This window comes from Phascolarctos cinereus, unplaced genomic scaffold (genome assembly GCF_003287225.1).
Source record: "Phascolarctos cinereus isolate Bilbo 61053 unplaced genomic scaffold, phaCin_HiC Scaffold_9;HRSCAF=440, whole genome shotgun sequence".
Classification (NCBI taxonomy): domain Eukaryota; kingdom Metazoa; phylum Chordata; class Mammalia; order Diprotodontia; family Phascolarctidae; genus Phascolarctos; species Phascolarctos cinereus.
The window spans coordinates 150886041-150902151 of NW_027556402.1; the positions used below are offsets into that span (position 1 = coordinate 150886041).

Here is a 16111-nt window from a genome sequence, read left to right on the forward strand (position 1 = left end):
AACAAGAAATCGCAGTCCAGTTCAGTGAAGTAAATTACCCTAGATCACATAATGAGTTAATGGACAACTGGGATGAGAACCTACTTTTTTTTTTCGCTCCTAACCATTATTTTTCAACTTTTATAACACTGTTGCCTTTCCAAGAATATTTCAATGATACCAATGATCCCACAAGTATTCTGGGGGTTATTACACATAGGGAACTATACATATGTATGTCTCTGTATATGTGTGTATCTACTTGCATATATATTTATGTGTGTATGTTGTAGTTTGACTCATATAATGTGCTATCACTTATCTTTCACTTAGAATACTTTGCTGTTTTAGTTAATTTTCAACATACAAAAAAGGATTATATATACAACCAGAAACTAGAAACCAAATGGGCACACAGCAATTAAGGACTTGCCATCACATTTTCACTTATGAATATAAATGTAATATTATTTCACTTTAGAAATTATTGATTAAGGGGATCCTCTGAAGTATTGTATGAACTGATACAGATGGAAATGAGTAGAATCATAATACTTTATGTTGTGATTAAAATAATATAAAGGAAAAAAATTGAAAGACTTCTGAACTCTAATTCTATCTAAAATTTTTATCTACCATGTCTATTTCATATTTTATCTTTCTCTGTTTCTCTTTCTGCAATATTCTCTTACCCTCTCTTCTTTTTGTCATCTCTCTGACTTTCTATTTCTGTCTTTGTCTCCCTCTTCACTGTCTGCCTATTTGTTATTTAAAAGGGACTAACCTCTCTCTCTCTCTCTCTTCTCTCTCTCTCTCTCTCTCTCTCTCTCTCTCATACACACACACACACACACACACACACAAGTACTACACACACACTAACACCTAAGTATGACCTAATTTAGTGAAATTTGTTTTGTATTGTGGGCAATATTCTTTTGTCATGTACTTGCTTTTTCTACCACGGATGGTTCGCACGATCTCTTAAGTCAACTGTAATTTTCATTGTGAAAGGCTTGTAGTTTCCTGAGCTAAGTATGTTTAGTACAATATCATTTGTAAATAAAAGTGTGAAAATATTTGGCATTAATTGTGAATCTTTTAATTGAATTCTTTACTGGTAAGCTGTCATGTCACTGGACAAAAAGAAAAATAGGTAAGCAGATATGTCCTTGTTTTATGATCTCATAGATAAACATTTATAGTATTTTGGAGGATAAGATTCTGTAAAAGTGGAAACAGATCAAAGATTCTTTAAAAAAGAGATGCTGAAAAGATATCAGCAAGTATGTGAAAGTTTACTATTTGATACCAAAAACAAAATAAAAGAAAAACCAAAACAAAAGTATTTGACTCAGTATTGCAAAACAGAAAAGCTCCTCTAAAAATGTGACTTTATGCTAAAATATGTGGATAAAACATATAATCATAATATTTTGTTCCCAAATTATGAAAACATGATACTTTGTGGGCTGAAAGTAGGAGTACTACATATTTGGATATAATATGTCCATACATATATGTGTCCATACATTAAGTAAATGATATGAATAACAACAACATTAACAAAAAAACCCCAAATTCCACAGTTTCTTATCTCGTCATAGAGAATGTAAAAACTGGTAAGGCATGGGCTATATTTTAAGCTCCTTCTTCTCTACTTCCCTCACTGCCCACCCTCAGTTCAATTCTACCTCAGAGATTGAAACATGGCCATAATAAGCTAGATTAGTTTAATTGCATGGTTCATTTTTACAGATATAGGCAGGATTGCTCTTGCAAAATTATTTATAAAGTTAAGGAGGTATATCATAAATGGAAGAAAGCTTCTTGGCAAAGCTTCTAAAAATAAACATCCAGTACTTTATAGTGTTGGCAAGGGTGAGTCTTGCCTACACATCATCTCTAAAATGGACTGTTCAACTAAATTAATCTGGACAGTTTGCTATGTCAAGGTTTCACAATCCATATGGAGCCTCCTCTCCCAATTGATCACGGCCATCTGTATCAATTGTTTATAACCTAAGCATTGAACTGTGTAAATTGTGTTATTTATTTTCTGCATATGCATGTGGACCATTTTAGCCATGCTTTTTGTTTTTGAATATATAGAATAGGGCTTGGATTGATGTCTCCCACCTAAAATGAAGGCAAAATTTATTAAAATCACATGATAAACTTTGGTCCTTTAATCTTTTCGGTAAAAGTTAATATAATGGGTTGCAAAGGGACACTTGATTCTTTATTTCAGGGTGAGATTCAACTTGGTACTTAAGGGATTTTGTCTCAATATTTATTAAGAGAAATGTATTTTTTCCATGTTAAATTTATGTCCTTGTGGATGCTTACAGATATGATATATAAAACCTTTTATGCTTTAAAGAGAAGCAAACAGCATCATATCAGGGGGAAGGAAAAGGAAAATAACCTAGGAAGTATAGCATTGCTGCTTTATCTTCTTAATCTGTCAGTTGTAAATCCAAGCAAAATTCTGGGGTGCAACATGTATGAATGTGGTATAGAAAAGTTATGGCTGTGTTATGGCAGAAGTGTTATAGTCAAGAAATAATAGGTAATATGTGAAGCCTGCTCATTGAACTACAACTGTTTCTTTGAATGCAAACTGGCTATTTTTATTTCAGGCAGTACAAAGTATCATTTATCAATGTGTTTCTACCTTTGAAGCAAAAGATGAATAATCTCATGCACCTAACTCTCAGATGGGAAATATGAGATGCTTCTTTTTTGATGCATTAGCTAGTTTGGTACTATAGATATACCTCTTTGAAACTGTCAGGAGAACTGCACCATCATTTTAAATCACTTACAGTGTTGGAATGGAGGGATGTGGAGAGAAGCCAGTGGGTATGAAATTATAAATACTACAGAATGAAAACATTAAGGGAGTAGTTGGGAGGGGGGATGAAATGGTCTACAAAATCACATCGGATTATACTCAAAGTGGACAAGATGTAAAAAATTAAAATATTTGTCTACTCTCAAAAATTAGAACAAATGAAGATTCATATTAAAATAATTTAAATTGTTAAATAAATATAATAGGTATTAAACTCGAGTTATTGGAGTTCAATTAGAATACTAACATTCTGGCTTCTAATATTCCCTTGACAATCATCTTGGAAATAGGGTATTATATATTAGGCCTAAATTTATCTCTCTCTCTCTCTCTCTCTCTCTCTCTCTCTCTCTCTCTCTCTTCTCTCTCTCTCTCTTTCTCTCTCTCTCTCTCTTCCTCTCCCTCTCCCTCTCCTTCCTCTTCCTCCTCCTCCTTGTCCTTTCTTTTACAATATATAGCCTAGTTTTACCACAGAAGTATAAATCTTGGACACTTTTTAAAGTATAAGCAGCTTAAAATAGTAAGTTGTAGTTAATATTTTGTTACAGCACAAGTCTAAGTTTCCTCATAACCTTTATCAAAGTTATAATTAACAATGATTAGGATTCAGAATGATTTACAGTTGTGTGAACCAATCCCAAGAGAGGCAAAGAGCTCTGAGTTAGAGAATTATACCTCATTTAAAATAAGAGTTATTGACCCTTATTTGGACCCTATTGGCAACCTGATGAATCCTGTGAACCCCTACTTGGAATAATTACTTTTTATTTGATTTGTGGTTGAAACAAACACTAAATTTCAGTTAATGGTAAGTGAAAAAAGATACTTTTTTCATTCAAGTTCATGTTCCCCTCTGAAATCTACACATATGCCCCTTAGGAGGGTGAGGGCATGGACCACATCTTAATAACTTCTTATTTGAAGTAAATAATTTTTCATGAGATTGCCAATATGTTATACATACATACATATATACACACATATACACATATGTATACATACATACACATATGTACATACATATATACAGATATATGTATACATACATACACACATATATACATATAGATCCCTTATTATATATGTGCATGCATTATATATGTGCATGTATCCCTTATTGAAACAATTTAGATGTGAGGCAGTTTCAAGTGTTGCCCCCACCACCACTATTTTCCCCTTTCCTGTAAAAGCAAATCCTTGAATGCCTTTTTTCACATAAGAGAATTTTCCCCATTCTTCTTTTCCCCTTTCCCCTTCTCCCAGGGCATCCCTCTTTCTCAAGTACTCATTTTTAATATTATGTCAACATAATTGACTCACCCCCTCACCCACTTTCTATGAAGAATCCTTCTAACTGTCCTAAAAATGAAAAAAATGTTGTTAGAGGATACATACATCATCTTCCCATATAGAAAGGAACACAGTTGAAGCTTCCTGAGTCCCTTATGATTTTTCTTTTGTGTATACTTTTTTATGCTTCTCTTGCATCTTGTATTTGAAAGTCATAATTTCTATTCAGTTCTAGTCTTTTCATCTGGTATGTTTGAAAGTCCACTATTTCATTATATGTCTATTTTTCCCTTGATAGATTATCTGTTTAACTGGGTAGGATTGGTGATAATTCCAGTTCTTATGCCTTTTAGGATATCATATTAGAAGTCCTTTGCTTCTTCAGTGTGTTAGCTATTAAATCTTGCATGATCCTGACTGGGGCTATATAGTATTTGAATGCTTTTGTTTCTTTCTGATTGAAATATTTTCTCTTTGACTTGGGAGATCTTGAATTTGTTTTCATTTCAGGATCTCTTTCGGGTGGTGATCACTGGATTCTTTTAACTTCTCTTTTACACTTTAGTTTTAGCTTATTGGGACAGTTTTCTTTGATAATTTCTTGAAATATGATGTCTAGGATCTCTTTTTTAAAATCAGGATTTCATATAATCCAATAATTCTTAATTTATCTCTCCCTGATCTATTTCCAAGTCAACTGTTTTTCAATGATATATTGCACATTTCCCCCATTTTTATCATTCTTCTGACTTGTTTTAATTGTTTCTTGGTGTCATGTGGAGTCATTAGCTTCACCTTGCTCAATTCTAATCTTTAAGGAGTTACTTTCTTCAGGAAGCTTTTTTGCCTCTTTTTCCATTTGGCCAATTCTGTTTATTTTCCAATTTTTTATTAACAGTATTTTATTTTTTCCCAATTATATGTCAAGACAATTTTTAGCATTCATATTTACAAGATTTTGAGTTCCAATTTTTTTCTCCCTCTCTTCCCTCCCCTCTTCCTAAAATGGTAGGCAATTTGATATAGGTCATACATCTTCTATCATGTAAAGCATATTTTCATATTAGTCACAGCTATGAAGGAAGAAAAGGATAAAAAATATGAAGAAGAATAAAATAAGTGCAAAAAGTATGTTTTGATCTGCATTCAGAGTCCATCAATTCTTTACTGGATGTGGCTAGCATTTTCATTCCTGAGTCCTTTATACTTGACTTATAGTATTGTGTTGCTGATAAGAGCTGAATCATTCATAGTTGATCATCACACAATGTTGCTGATACTGTGTACAATATTTTCCTGGTTCTGCTCATTTCACTTTGCATTAATTCATACAGGTCTTTCCAGGTTTTTCTCAAATCTGCATATTCATCACTTTTTATTGCACAATAGTATTCCATGACATTCATATGCCACAGCTCATTCAGCCATTCCTTAATTGATGAGCACACTCTCAGTTTTTAATATTTTGCCACCACAAAAAGAGCTGCTATTAATATTTTTGCACAAGTATATTCTTTCTCCCTTTTTTATGATCTCTTTGGGATATAGACCTAGTAATGGTATTGCTGGATCAAAGAGTATGCACAATTTGGTTGTCCTTTGTGCATAGTTCCAAATTGCTCTCCAGAATGGTTGGATCAGTTTACACTCCACCAAGAGTGCATTATTGCTCCAATTTTCTGATATCCTCTCCAACATTTATCATTTTCCTTTTTTTGTCATATTAGCCAATATGATAGGTGTGGGGTGGCATCTCAGAGTTATTTTAATTCCATTTCTCTTATCAAAAGTGGTTTACAAAATGTCTTTATATGTCCACAGATAGTTTTGATTTCCCTATCTGAAAACGTCCTGGCCATATCCTTTGACAATTTATCAATTGGGGAATGACTTGCTTTCTTATAAATTTGACTCACATCTCTATAAATTTGAGAAATGATGCCTTTAGCAGAGGCACTTGCTGTAAAGGTTGTTTTCCAGCTTTCTGCTTTCCTTCTAATCTTGGTTGCATTGTTTTTTTTTTTTTTGTATGAAAGCTTTTCAATTTAATATAACCAAAATTATCATGTTTTTTTTTTAAATTTTGTAATATTCTCTATCTCTTGGTTGGGCATGAATCTGTAACTTGCTCAACTTCTCCTTTAAGAATTTGGATGCTATACCACTTGGTGCATGTATATTTAGTATTAATATTACTTCATTGTCTATGGTACATTTTAGCAAGATGTAGTTACCTTCCTTATCTCTTTCAATTAGTTCTACTTTTGCTTTTACTTTGTCTGAGATCAGGATTGCTACCTTTGCCTTCTTTTTTTTTTTTAATTTAGAGGAAGCATAATAGATTCTGCTTTAGTACCCTTATCTTAGCTCTGGATGTGTCACTTTGCTTCAAGTGTGTTTCTCATAACCCACATATTGTAGGATTCCATTTTTTTTTTAAATCAGCTCTGCTATCTACTTGCATTTTATGTGAGAGTCCATTCCATTCACATTCATAGTTATGATTATTGTGTCCATCCTATTCTTTTCCTATTTGTCTTCCCTCTCCCTTCACCTTTTCCCTCCTTGATAGTGTTTTGTTTCTGTCTAATATTTCCCCTTGTCTCCCCTCTCTTCTGTTAGCCCTCCCCCCTTTACTTAATCTCCTTTCCTCCATCTTGGTTAAGGTAGATTTCTATATTCAACTGCTTCTCTATAGTATTCCCTCTATGAGACAATACTGATGTAAGGTTTAAGTGTGTGATACCTATTTCCCATCCTCCCATCTTTCCCTCCATTGTAATAGGTTTTTCATACCTCTTCAAGTGAGATAATTTACCTTATTCTACCTCTTCCTTCCTTCTGCACCCATTTTACTCCTCTTTCTCATTCCTTATTTTTTATGTAATTCCCTCAAATTCCTCTTATACCTATACCCTCTGTATATTTATATTCCTCCTAGCTGTTAGTGGAAAAACTTTTAAGAATTAAAAGTATCATCTTTCCATGAAGGGATGTAAACAGTTCAGCTCCATCGAATCCCTTGTGTTCATTCCCCTTTTTACCTTTTTAGGCTTATTAAAATCTTGGCTCTTGGGGGCAGCTAGGTGATGCAGTGGATAGAGCACCAGCCCCAGAGTTAGGAGGACCTGAGTTCAAATCTGGCCTCAGACACATAACACCCACCAGCTGTGTGACTCTAGGCAAGTCACTTAATCCTAATTGCCTCACCAAAAATAAACGAACACACAAACAAAAAAAGAAACAAAGAAACAAATAAATAAATAAGTGAATAAATAAATAAATAGAAAGACACTTAAGTCTTAATATTGGGGGTTTATTTTTTAAATTCTTGTCTTCTTCTGATGAAGGCTTTAAATCCTTCTATTTCATTGAATAACCACTTGTTCCCTCGAAGTATTATGCTTAATTTCACTGGGTAGGTGATTCTTGGTTGTAGTCCTGGCTCCTTTGCCTTCCAGAATATCATGTTCCGTGATCTCTGATCCTTTAATATATCAGCTGCAAGTCCAGTATAATACTGATTGTGGCTCCCCTATATTTGAATTTTTTCTGGCCACTTGCAGCATTTTTCCTTGACCTGATAGTTCTGTAATTTGACTGTAATGTTCCTTGGGGTTTTTATTTGGGGATCTCTTTCCTGAGGTGATCAATAGCTTCTTTCAATGCATTTTTTGTCCCCAATTCTGTTTTTTAAGCAATTATTTTCATTAGCAAATTTTAGTAACTTTTTCCATGAGGCCAATTCTGTATTTTGAGGTGTTATTATTTTTTTTCTTATTCTCAAAATATTTATTGATAGCAAGTCAAAGCAGCCTTAGTATCTGCTTAAAGGTGAAGGTATAAGTGGCCAGGCCTTAGGACCTGTGGTGCATGAAGGGGAAATGAAGGCAGAAGAGATCTTAGAGAGGACACTGTGCACCAGGCTGCTCAGTAGCACTGTGTGGGACACAGAGTTTGTGTCTTTAGCCAAAGCAGGACCCATATATTTTCACAAATAAACATGGAGTATAGGATTCTGGGGGTGGAGGGTGGGGAAGGGGAAGAGAGAGGGAGATAGAGTAGGACATACAGCCTCTTAGAGACAAAGAAAAAGGAAAACAGAGAGTGAGAGAAAAAAAGGAATAATGGAAACAGAAAAGGGGTGGGAGGGCTCAGACTGGTGGCTAGAGAGGTGAAGAGGTAAACCAAAACAGATTGAAAGTGAAAGAGAAGTAGTAGGAGATATAGTAAGAATGGGTGGACGTGCAGACAGATCTCAGCAAGTCTGGGTAATCCTCAAGAATGCCCCCTTACATTCATATACAAAGCTGAGCCAAATTATTCATACCCCTTCAGAAATACACTTCTTGTGCAGGCAGCAGTGAGGAGTGTTTACTCCCCTAGAAGAATTGGGAACAGCAGGTTCAGCATCATATGGAAGAATCAGGACCTCCTAGGTCTGGTCCTTAACTTCAGGGTCTTTGTCATAGATGTAGCTCCCCACTGTCCCAGTGTTAACTTCCTTTGGTCCAAATAGAATTCCATAGCAAGGTTTATTACAATATGGTTGTCCACCATGCTCTGCATGTTCACCAGATGTTAGTGTCTTTCCACAACACTCATAGGAAAGGCAAGGCTGTACTAATCTTTTCCTAGGGATGTCACCTTCACAAAATAGACCCTCTTGTTACATCAAGGGCACATGTTGTGCTCCCCAGTGAAGGTTGTGACATTGGATACTTTGCTGGGTCCTCTGGAGAGGCTACTGGCTTTCCAATCCTCTACTCAAATTGGGTCTTCAATAGGGCCAGTGACAGGAGCCTGTGGTTTCTCATAGATGTAAGAGCCTGTGCCCCCAATGTTTATACCTTTAGTTCCAAACAATGTAGCATAGCAAGCTTGTGGCAAAATGGCTCCTCATTGTGTTCTGCATGACCTCCAGATGTCAATGTCTTGCTACAAAGCTCACACTTGAAACACAATTTATGCCAGCCCTTGCCCAGGGTTTTGTCGCACTTAGAGGCCATGGTCCAGGGCTGGACCAGTCTGTTCACTGACTTCCCTAGCTCCCCACATTCCCACCCCAGGCTTGTCTTGACCCTGAGGTGTTATTTTCTTCGATATTTTTTGTACATCTTTTACCAAGCTGTTTGTTGTCTTTTCATAATTTTATTTTCTTTACCTATTTTTTCTTCTATTACTCTTATCGGATTTTGAAAAGCATTTTTTTTACTTCTTCCTGGAATTTTTCTTGGGCTTGTGTCCAGCTCATTTTTATTTTCTTGGAGGCTTTTGCTCGTATTTTTTTTGTTACTTCCTTGCTTACTTCTGAGTTTGTGTCTTGATCTTCTTTTTACCACAGTAGCTTTTTTATGGTTAGGTTGTTTAGTTATTTGCTTCTTTTTCACCCTATTTCTTGACTTGGAACTTCATGTTAATGTTGGGCTATGTTTCTGGCATGGGAATCAAGGGGTTCTGTCTCAAGCTTCAGGCTCTTTTTGCACTTCTGCTTTCAGAGGCAGCTTTGGAAGTTCGCAAGTCTTCAGTGTTGTGATTTTGGGAGAGGTGAGGTCACAGCTGTCTTGGTCCCTACTCTGGTCCTTTCTCAGGAAGGGCCCTTGATCACTTTGCATTACAATCCATGCTGCTCCTCAGAGCCCCTCTTCCCTTGGTTTTAAAAACAATATTGTTTCCTATGGTCTTTCATCCCATTGAGTCAGGAATGCTATGTCCTCTAGAGTTATCCCTTCCTTCTTGACCTTTGCCCTTGAAACATTACCCAGAAGTGATTATAAATAATGGAGGTGCCAAACTCCCTCTTGATCAGTAGTACTCCTCTTTGTCCTTGGGCTTAGACCCAGAAGTGGGCATAGGCAATCGAGTTGCCAAACAGCATCCAGCCCTGCATCCAGTGCTAGTATAAGGGTACCATGTAAACTCTCTATGTCCACTTGCCAGGTTCCCTTCTGTCACCACAACCTTGTTCTATTATTGATGTATTCCTGACCAGCCTTCTCCCTTATGTAATAGATCTCTCTTTATGACTCTTATGTTTTCTTGGACTTGAAAGATGTCTCATTCTGACCTTTTGTGGCTCTGACACTTCAGAGTATGATTTTACATTTTATTTTAAAGTTGTTCATAGGGGAATGTTGGGAGATCTTGGCTGAGTGCTGCTTTACTCTGTCATCTATTCACATTGAGTTTCTACTGTATTTCCTATGTTATTAATGTTGGCATAGTAAATGTTAGAGATATGAAACAACTTGAAAGAGATGTTTTGAAAAATACCATTAGTAGAACATGAATATAAAACATTCAAAATTATTATTGTTGTTTTATGAATAAATCTTCTCCTTAAACATATTTAATGATCTGAAATTTTGACTTAGTATGTATTATACATCCATCATTCAGTTCCCTAATTTCCAATATTTATCAAAGTATTATTGACTATATACAGAACACCTTTAATAAGAGAAATTATTGTTTGATTTGTCTTAAATTCTGTTAAGGTTATGCCATTCTAATTTCAAATTAGGGTTAGTATAATAATATTAATAATGCTTTTATTTCATTAAGATTTCTTTTCATGGAAAAAAGAAGAGGTTAACCAAATGGAAATGTGGTTGTCTAACTACATCATCAGTAACTGCTTGAGTGCCACAGAATTCATAAATGAAAAATTGCTAGTAAATGAATTGTTTTTCCAGTTCCTTTCAGAATGAATACTGATTACAGTTTGTCAAAGGATATAGTCAGAACCATATGACTTAATACTTTGTTAATCATATTTTATAGAGGATTTGGAGTCATTGAATCTATGATAATTTTTATAAAATCATAATGCTGAAAATATGAAAACCTGTGTGTATGTGATTATACTTTTTCTTGCCTCATGTTTATCTTTTTTTGTGTTAAATGGTATTTTATTTTTCCCAATTACATACCAAGAAAATTGTTAGGATTCATTTTCACAAGATTTTGAGTGCCACATTTTTCTCCTTCCCTTTTTTCCCCTCACCTTTTCTGAAAATTGTAGGGATATAGTTCATACATATGCTATCAGGTAAAATATATTTCCCCAGTCATCATAGTTGTGGTAGAAGAAACAGATTAAAATGAGAAAAAACATGAGAAAAGATAAATTATGTGAAAAAGTGTTTTGATGTGCATTCAGTGTACATCAGTTCTTTATCTGGATATGGATAGCATTTTCCCTTGTGAGTCCTGTGTAATTGTCTTGAATAGTTGTGTTGTTGAGAAGAGCTGAGTCATTCATAATTAATTATCACATGAGATTGCTCATACTGTGTACAATGGTTTCCTGGATCTGCTCATTTCACTTTGCATTAGTTCATGCAAGTCTTCTCATATTTTTCTGAAATCTGATGTTCATCATTTCTTATTCTGCATTAGTATTCTATGACATTCACCAACTACAGCTTGTTCAGCCATTCCCCAATTGATGCTTATCCCCTCAATTTCCAATAGTTGGCCACCATGAATAGAACTGTTAAAAATACTTCTTGCACATGTAGGTCCTTTTCCCTTTTATTATGATCTCTTTAGGATACAGACAGTAGTGGTATTGCTGGAACAAAGGGCATGCACAGTTTGATTGCCCTTTGGGCATAGTTCCAAACTGGTCTGCAGAATGTTTGGATCAGTTCTCAACACCACCAACAATGCATTGGTGTCCTGATTTTCCAACATTCTCTCCAGCCTTTATCATTTCCCTTTTTTATATTATCTAATTCAATTGATAAAACGTATTATTTCAGTTGTTTTAAATCACATTTCTCTAATCAAAAGTGGTTTAGAATATTTCTTCATATGCCTATAGGTAGCTTTGATTGCTTCATCTGAAAACTCTCTGTTCATATCCGTTAACCATTTATCAACTGAGGAATGGCTTGTATCCTCATAAACTTGACTCAGTTCTCTATATTTGTGAAATAAAGCATTTATCAAAGACACTTACTGTAAAATATTGTTTCCCAGGTTTCTGCTTTTTTTTCTAATCTTGGTTGCATTGGTTTTCTTTGTACAAAAGCTTTTCAATTTAATATGATCAAAATTATCTTCCTGACATTTTGCAATGCTCTCTGTAAGGTCCAGAATTCCCCTGGGTGAAGAACCCCATACCTCTCTCATAACCATGGGGTGTTCTTTTGATACTAAAGGAAGAGGCTAAGCATTTCCAGAATTATTATAGGTAGTAGTTTAATCAAACATTATGAAGACTTACAAAACAGGAGCAATCTTTGATCTGGGGTGGCAGCAAGACAGTTTAATTCATCCCTGCTGAGAAGCAAAAAAAAAAATCCGATGGTAATTATGGAAAACAGGAAAAGGGAGGAGGAGCTAGAGAGTGCATCACTACTGATTGGTGGATTCTTTTTCATTTTCTGCTTAGTAATGAGCTTATAAGTTATGCCAACCTTATGGCCAAACTTATGTTTGTGTATTGCTCATGTACCAATCACAACATTCTTTTTATGGCTTTCATAGGTCATAGTATATTAAGTTATGACTCAGTGTATTCAATATCTAATTTATGATTTATTAACAGGTCATTGTATTTGGGCTTCCACCTCTTGCAGAATTTAAATTTTTATGGCTTTTCACTTATTATTGCATTTTATGGCTTTTCCCTAATTGGAACCCCACAGTCCACCCCTGAAAAGCAGCCCATACAGTGTTCCCAAATATCTTCTGCAGTGTCCCTGGACTGGCTCTGTACTAGGGTATTTGGGACCTCTTTGGGTACAGTCAGGATCATCTCATTTGTAAGCATAAACCACTTGAGCAATACAAGCACAGACAGGAAAACAACATGACCAATAATAAAATTATGACAATTATTAACAATTTTATTCCATTCCACCCCTGGAGAGGTGAAGGAAGAACCAATAGCATTTGGGGATTAATGGGTGGGCTGAATTTCTGAACTTAACTTAGTACAGGCCAAATTTCTGAACTAGGTTCAGAGACAAATAAACATGGATTGGGCAGTTTTACAACATATGAGGGATGACAGGTAATAGAGTCAATTATGGAATGGGATCAGAACAATTCGATTTTCTCAATTACCTCCTTGTTATCAAGGGGAGACTTGTACAATGATGATCAACTCACCCATAATATCCATTTAATTAGCAAATTTCATGTTGGAATCCAGATGTTTCATATACTTGTATGGTCTTTGGAACATAATTTTCTTGGGGCTATCTGGAAAATGTCTTGTCCTCAGGGACAAATCTTTAGTAGAATTGTTTTTCTGTTCCAAGTTACTTGTAGAGACTCTGTACATGCTCCTGCTTATTTTATTTATTTTTTTTAATAAAACACATACAAGTTAGCACACCTTCTCAAATTTTTTATCTCTAATAACTAGTCCATATAGTGAAAACCAGCTCAAACCTTGGAGTTCTGGTCTTGACAATAGAGCTATATGAGGGAACATGAAAGTAGAAACCTAAAGTTTGCTTGAAGCTTCAGAAAATTTAGTTTTTTTTTTACATGCCTCATTAAAATAATTTGCATTTGACATACAGGATTGTCTGATCTTGTCCCTTTCTCAAACTTTTCCACTCTGATTCCAATTCTTTTAGGAGGATCAGATGCTATTGAGGATTCAATCCTATAAATGACAGTATAAGTAACAACACTTTTGCAGGTAAATGCTTTCTACCCCTGGGTTCAGTAGTTACACAATGATTTACTTATAAGAGGCTGACTGTACTCCAATTATAATAAAAGACTCAGGAGGATACTTGAATAATTAATTCCAAAACAATGCACATCAACAAGTTGTTTATAATAAAACATGTTTGTTCTACAGGACACACAGTACAAACAGGTATTATTTCCACAATAGTAATAAACTTGAATGAAATTGACTTTTTTATTCATGTAATACAAAATATTGCATAAGTTATGATCCTCTAAGAAAAACGATTGCACAGAAATTATCTTGCCAAAACAAAACCAAAGATATTTCTAATTTCCACTGCACAAATCAATAGATTCATATCTTTGTATCACATTTTACTCTTGTCCAATTACTCCCATATTATTCAGAAAGGATGAGCTATTTCAGGGACTTAATCTTTCACATGACTATGCAGGCAGGCAGATGACAAGCCTGAGTACTAATTTACCTAGTTGTTTGGGATATGGAATGAATACACATTAAGATCTCACATACTTGCTTTGTGCTCAGATCTTCAGCTGACTGTTTGCTCTGATCATAGAACATCGCTATAAAAGGAAAAAGAAGGGATATGATTATACCAGCATCAAACTGGTCCTTCATACTTAAGCCTAGGGCACATATATGACAGGAGAATGCATACTTAGCTCTATTTGATTTCAGATAAGAGTCATACTTTAACAAACAACCATGCAATAATAATTCTACCTTATAGCCAAAGTCAGGAATAGCCAGGTGGGAAACATTCCTGTTCAAAAGAACACAATGGGGAAACTGAGTTGGGAGGATCCCACCTTAGGTTGATTCCAACATTAACCTCTCAGCTTTTTCTCAGATGCGGACCTCCACCTGTTCAGGATCACATTCTGTCTGAGTAGCTTGTGGCATTTCTCTTGAATGGTGGATTACTGATGTAATGATTCATCAGACATCTACACCTAAATTCAAATCTCAAAATAAAATCAGTTACAGTCCCAAGAGCTTTTACCTCAAATGACAAGTTTCAGTAATCACAGCTTAGGGCCAGATACAATTATTTGTAATTTTATAGAATTTCAATAAGTAATAAAAATTTACAAGGAATCACATACATAAGAGATTTCATTTAATGTCTTTCACTTGTTTTCTTTTCATCTAAAGTTTAATTTTTTTTCCTGGTGTAAAAACCAATAATTAGAAATCCTTTCTATATTATATATAAACTTGCAAATCCTCAGCAAGCCAAGTTCATTGTTTAGTAACTGCATAATCCAAACAAGCTCTTTTCCCAGGGCTGATGACCTTGTTCACACAGATGGTTTCCAGGGACCTTGCAAGTTTACAAAATAAGAGGTATCGACAGTGACCCCCTAGAAGGAACTGATCCTGACGCTCTTGCTTGCCCACCTCATGATATATTCTTCCTCCAGACTGATGTAAACCACATACTCTCTGGGTGGTAAGTCCCAGTTTCAGTCTTAATTTAGTTTGTTTTGCCCTGACTGAATTTCCCCTGTATCTTTCCATGGCTACCCACTTGTCATGATGTCTTTCATGGTTCTCATAAAGCATCTTATATTCTGCACCAGTATCTACCAGAGCAAACATGGTTTGTTTATCGTTAGGACCCCATTATATGGTAACTGGCACATACGGCCTCTGGTCACCCCTCCCTATGTTGAAGGTGACTTTGGCCATCTTCCTAAGGGAGGGGAGTTGGGGGTATCCACTCCGTCGACCTTAGAGCTACTGTTGATTGTGCTCTTTGACACCTCCCTCCTGAAAGATAGAATAGACTAAACCTGTTGCCCACCCTCATATATCAAAAATTACTGCTTTGAATGGGCAGTACTAATCCAGGTAAGGCTTTCACCTCATTGCCTTCTTTCCACACACAGTAATCAATTATCAAGTAAAACAATAACCCCAAGTAACTTAGTGAGCCAAATTGTTTTAGTTTTAACTTCCCCTTAGCTACAGGGAAAGGTGGAAATACCCAGTTTTCTAAATGACAGTTATAAAGCATTATAATAGGGTTAGCAGGGCTAATAAAATAACATAACTGGTTTTAAATAATTTTTCCATGTTTTAGTTTCTTTCAGTTCATACTCTAATAACATCCACATTATGAAAAGTTGATTGACATAACTGATATAAAAGTTTACCAATTTGAAATAATATTATACATTTGAAACTTGAAAGAAACTCATTGCCAATCAGGTGATTTCAATCCTGTTGAATGTATTTCCAAATTACCTTATATAGAAAACTGATCACATCTAATTAAGGAACTAATAATAATAGCT

The 16111-nt window shown here is 35.2% G+C and overlaps 1 protein-coding gene and 1 pseudogene across 1 annotated transcript in view; one reads left to right on the forward strand and one right to left on the reverse strand.

Annotated features, from left to right (window-relative positions):
• Positions 1-16111, forward strand: part of GABRA2 (gamma-aminobutyric acid type A receptor subunit alpha2) — a 136421-nt gene that overhangs the window by 36463 nt on the left and 83847 nt on the right. The window lies entirely within an intron of this gene.
• On the reverse strand, positions 8562-9135 carry LOC110210855 (cysteine-rich protein 2 pseudogene; annotated as a pseudogene).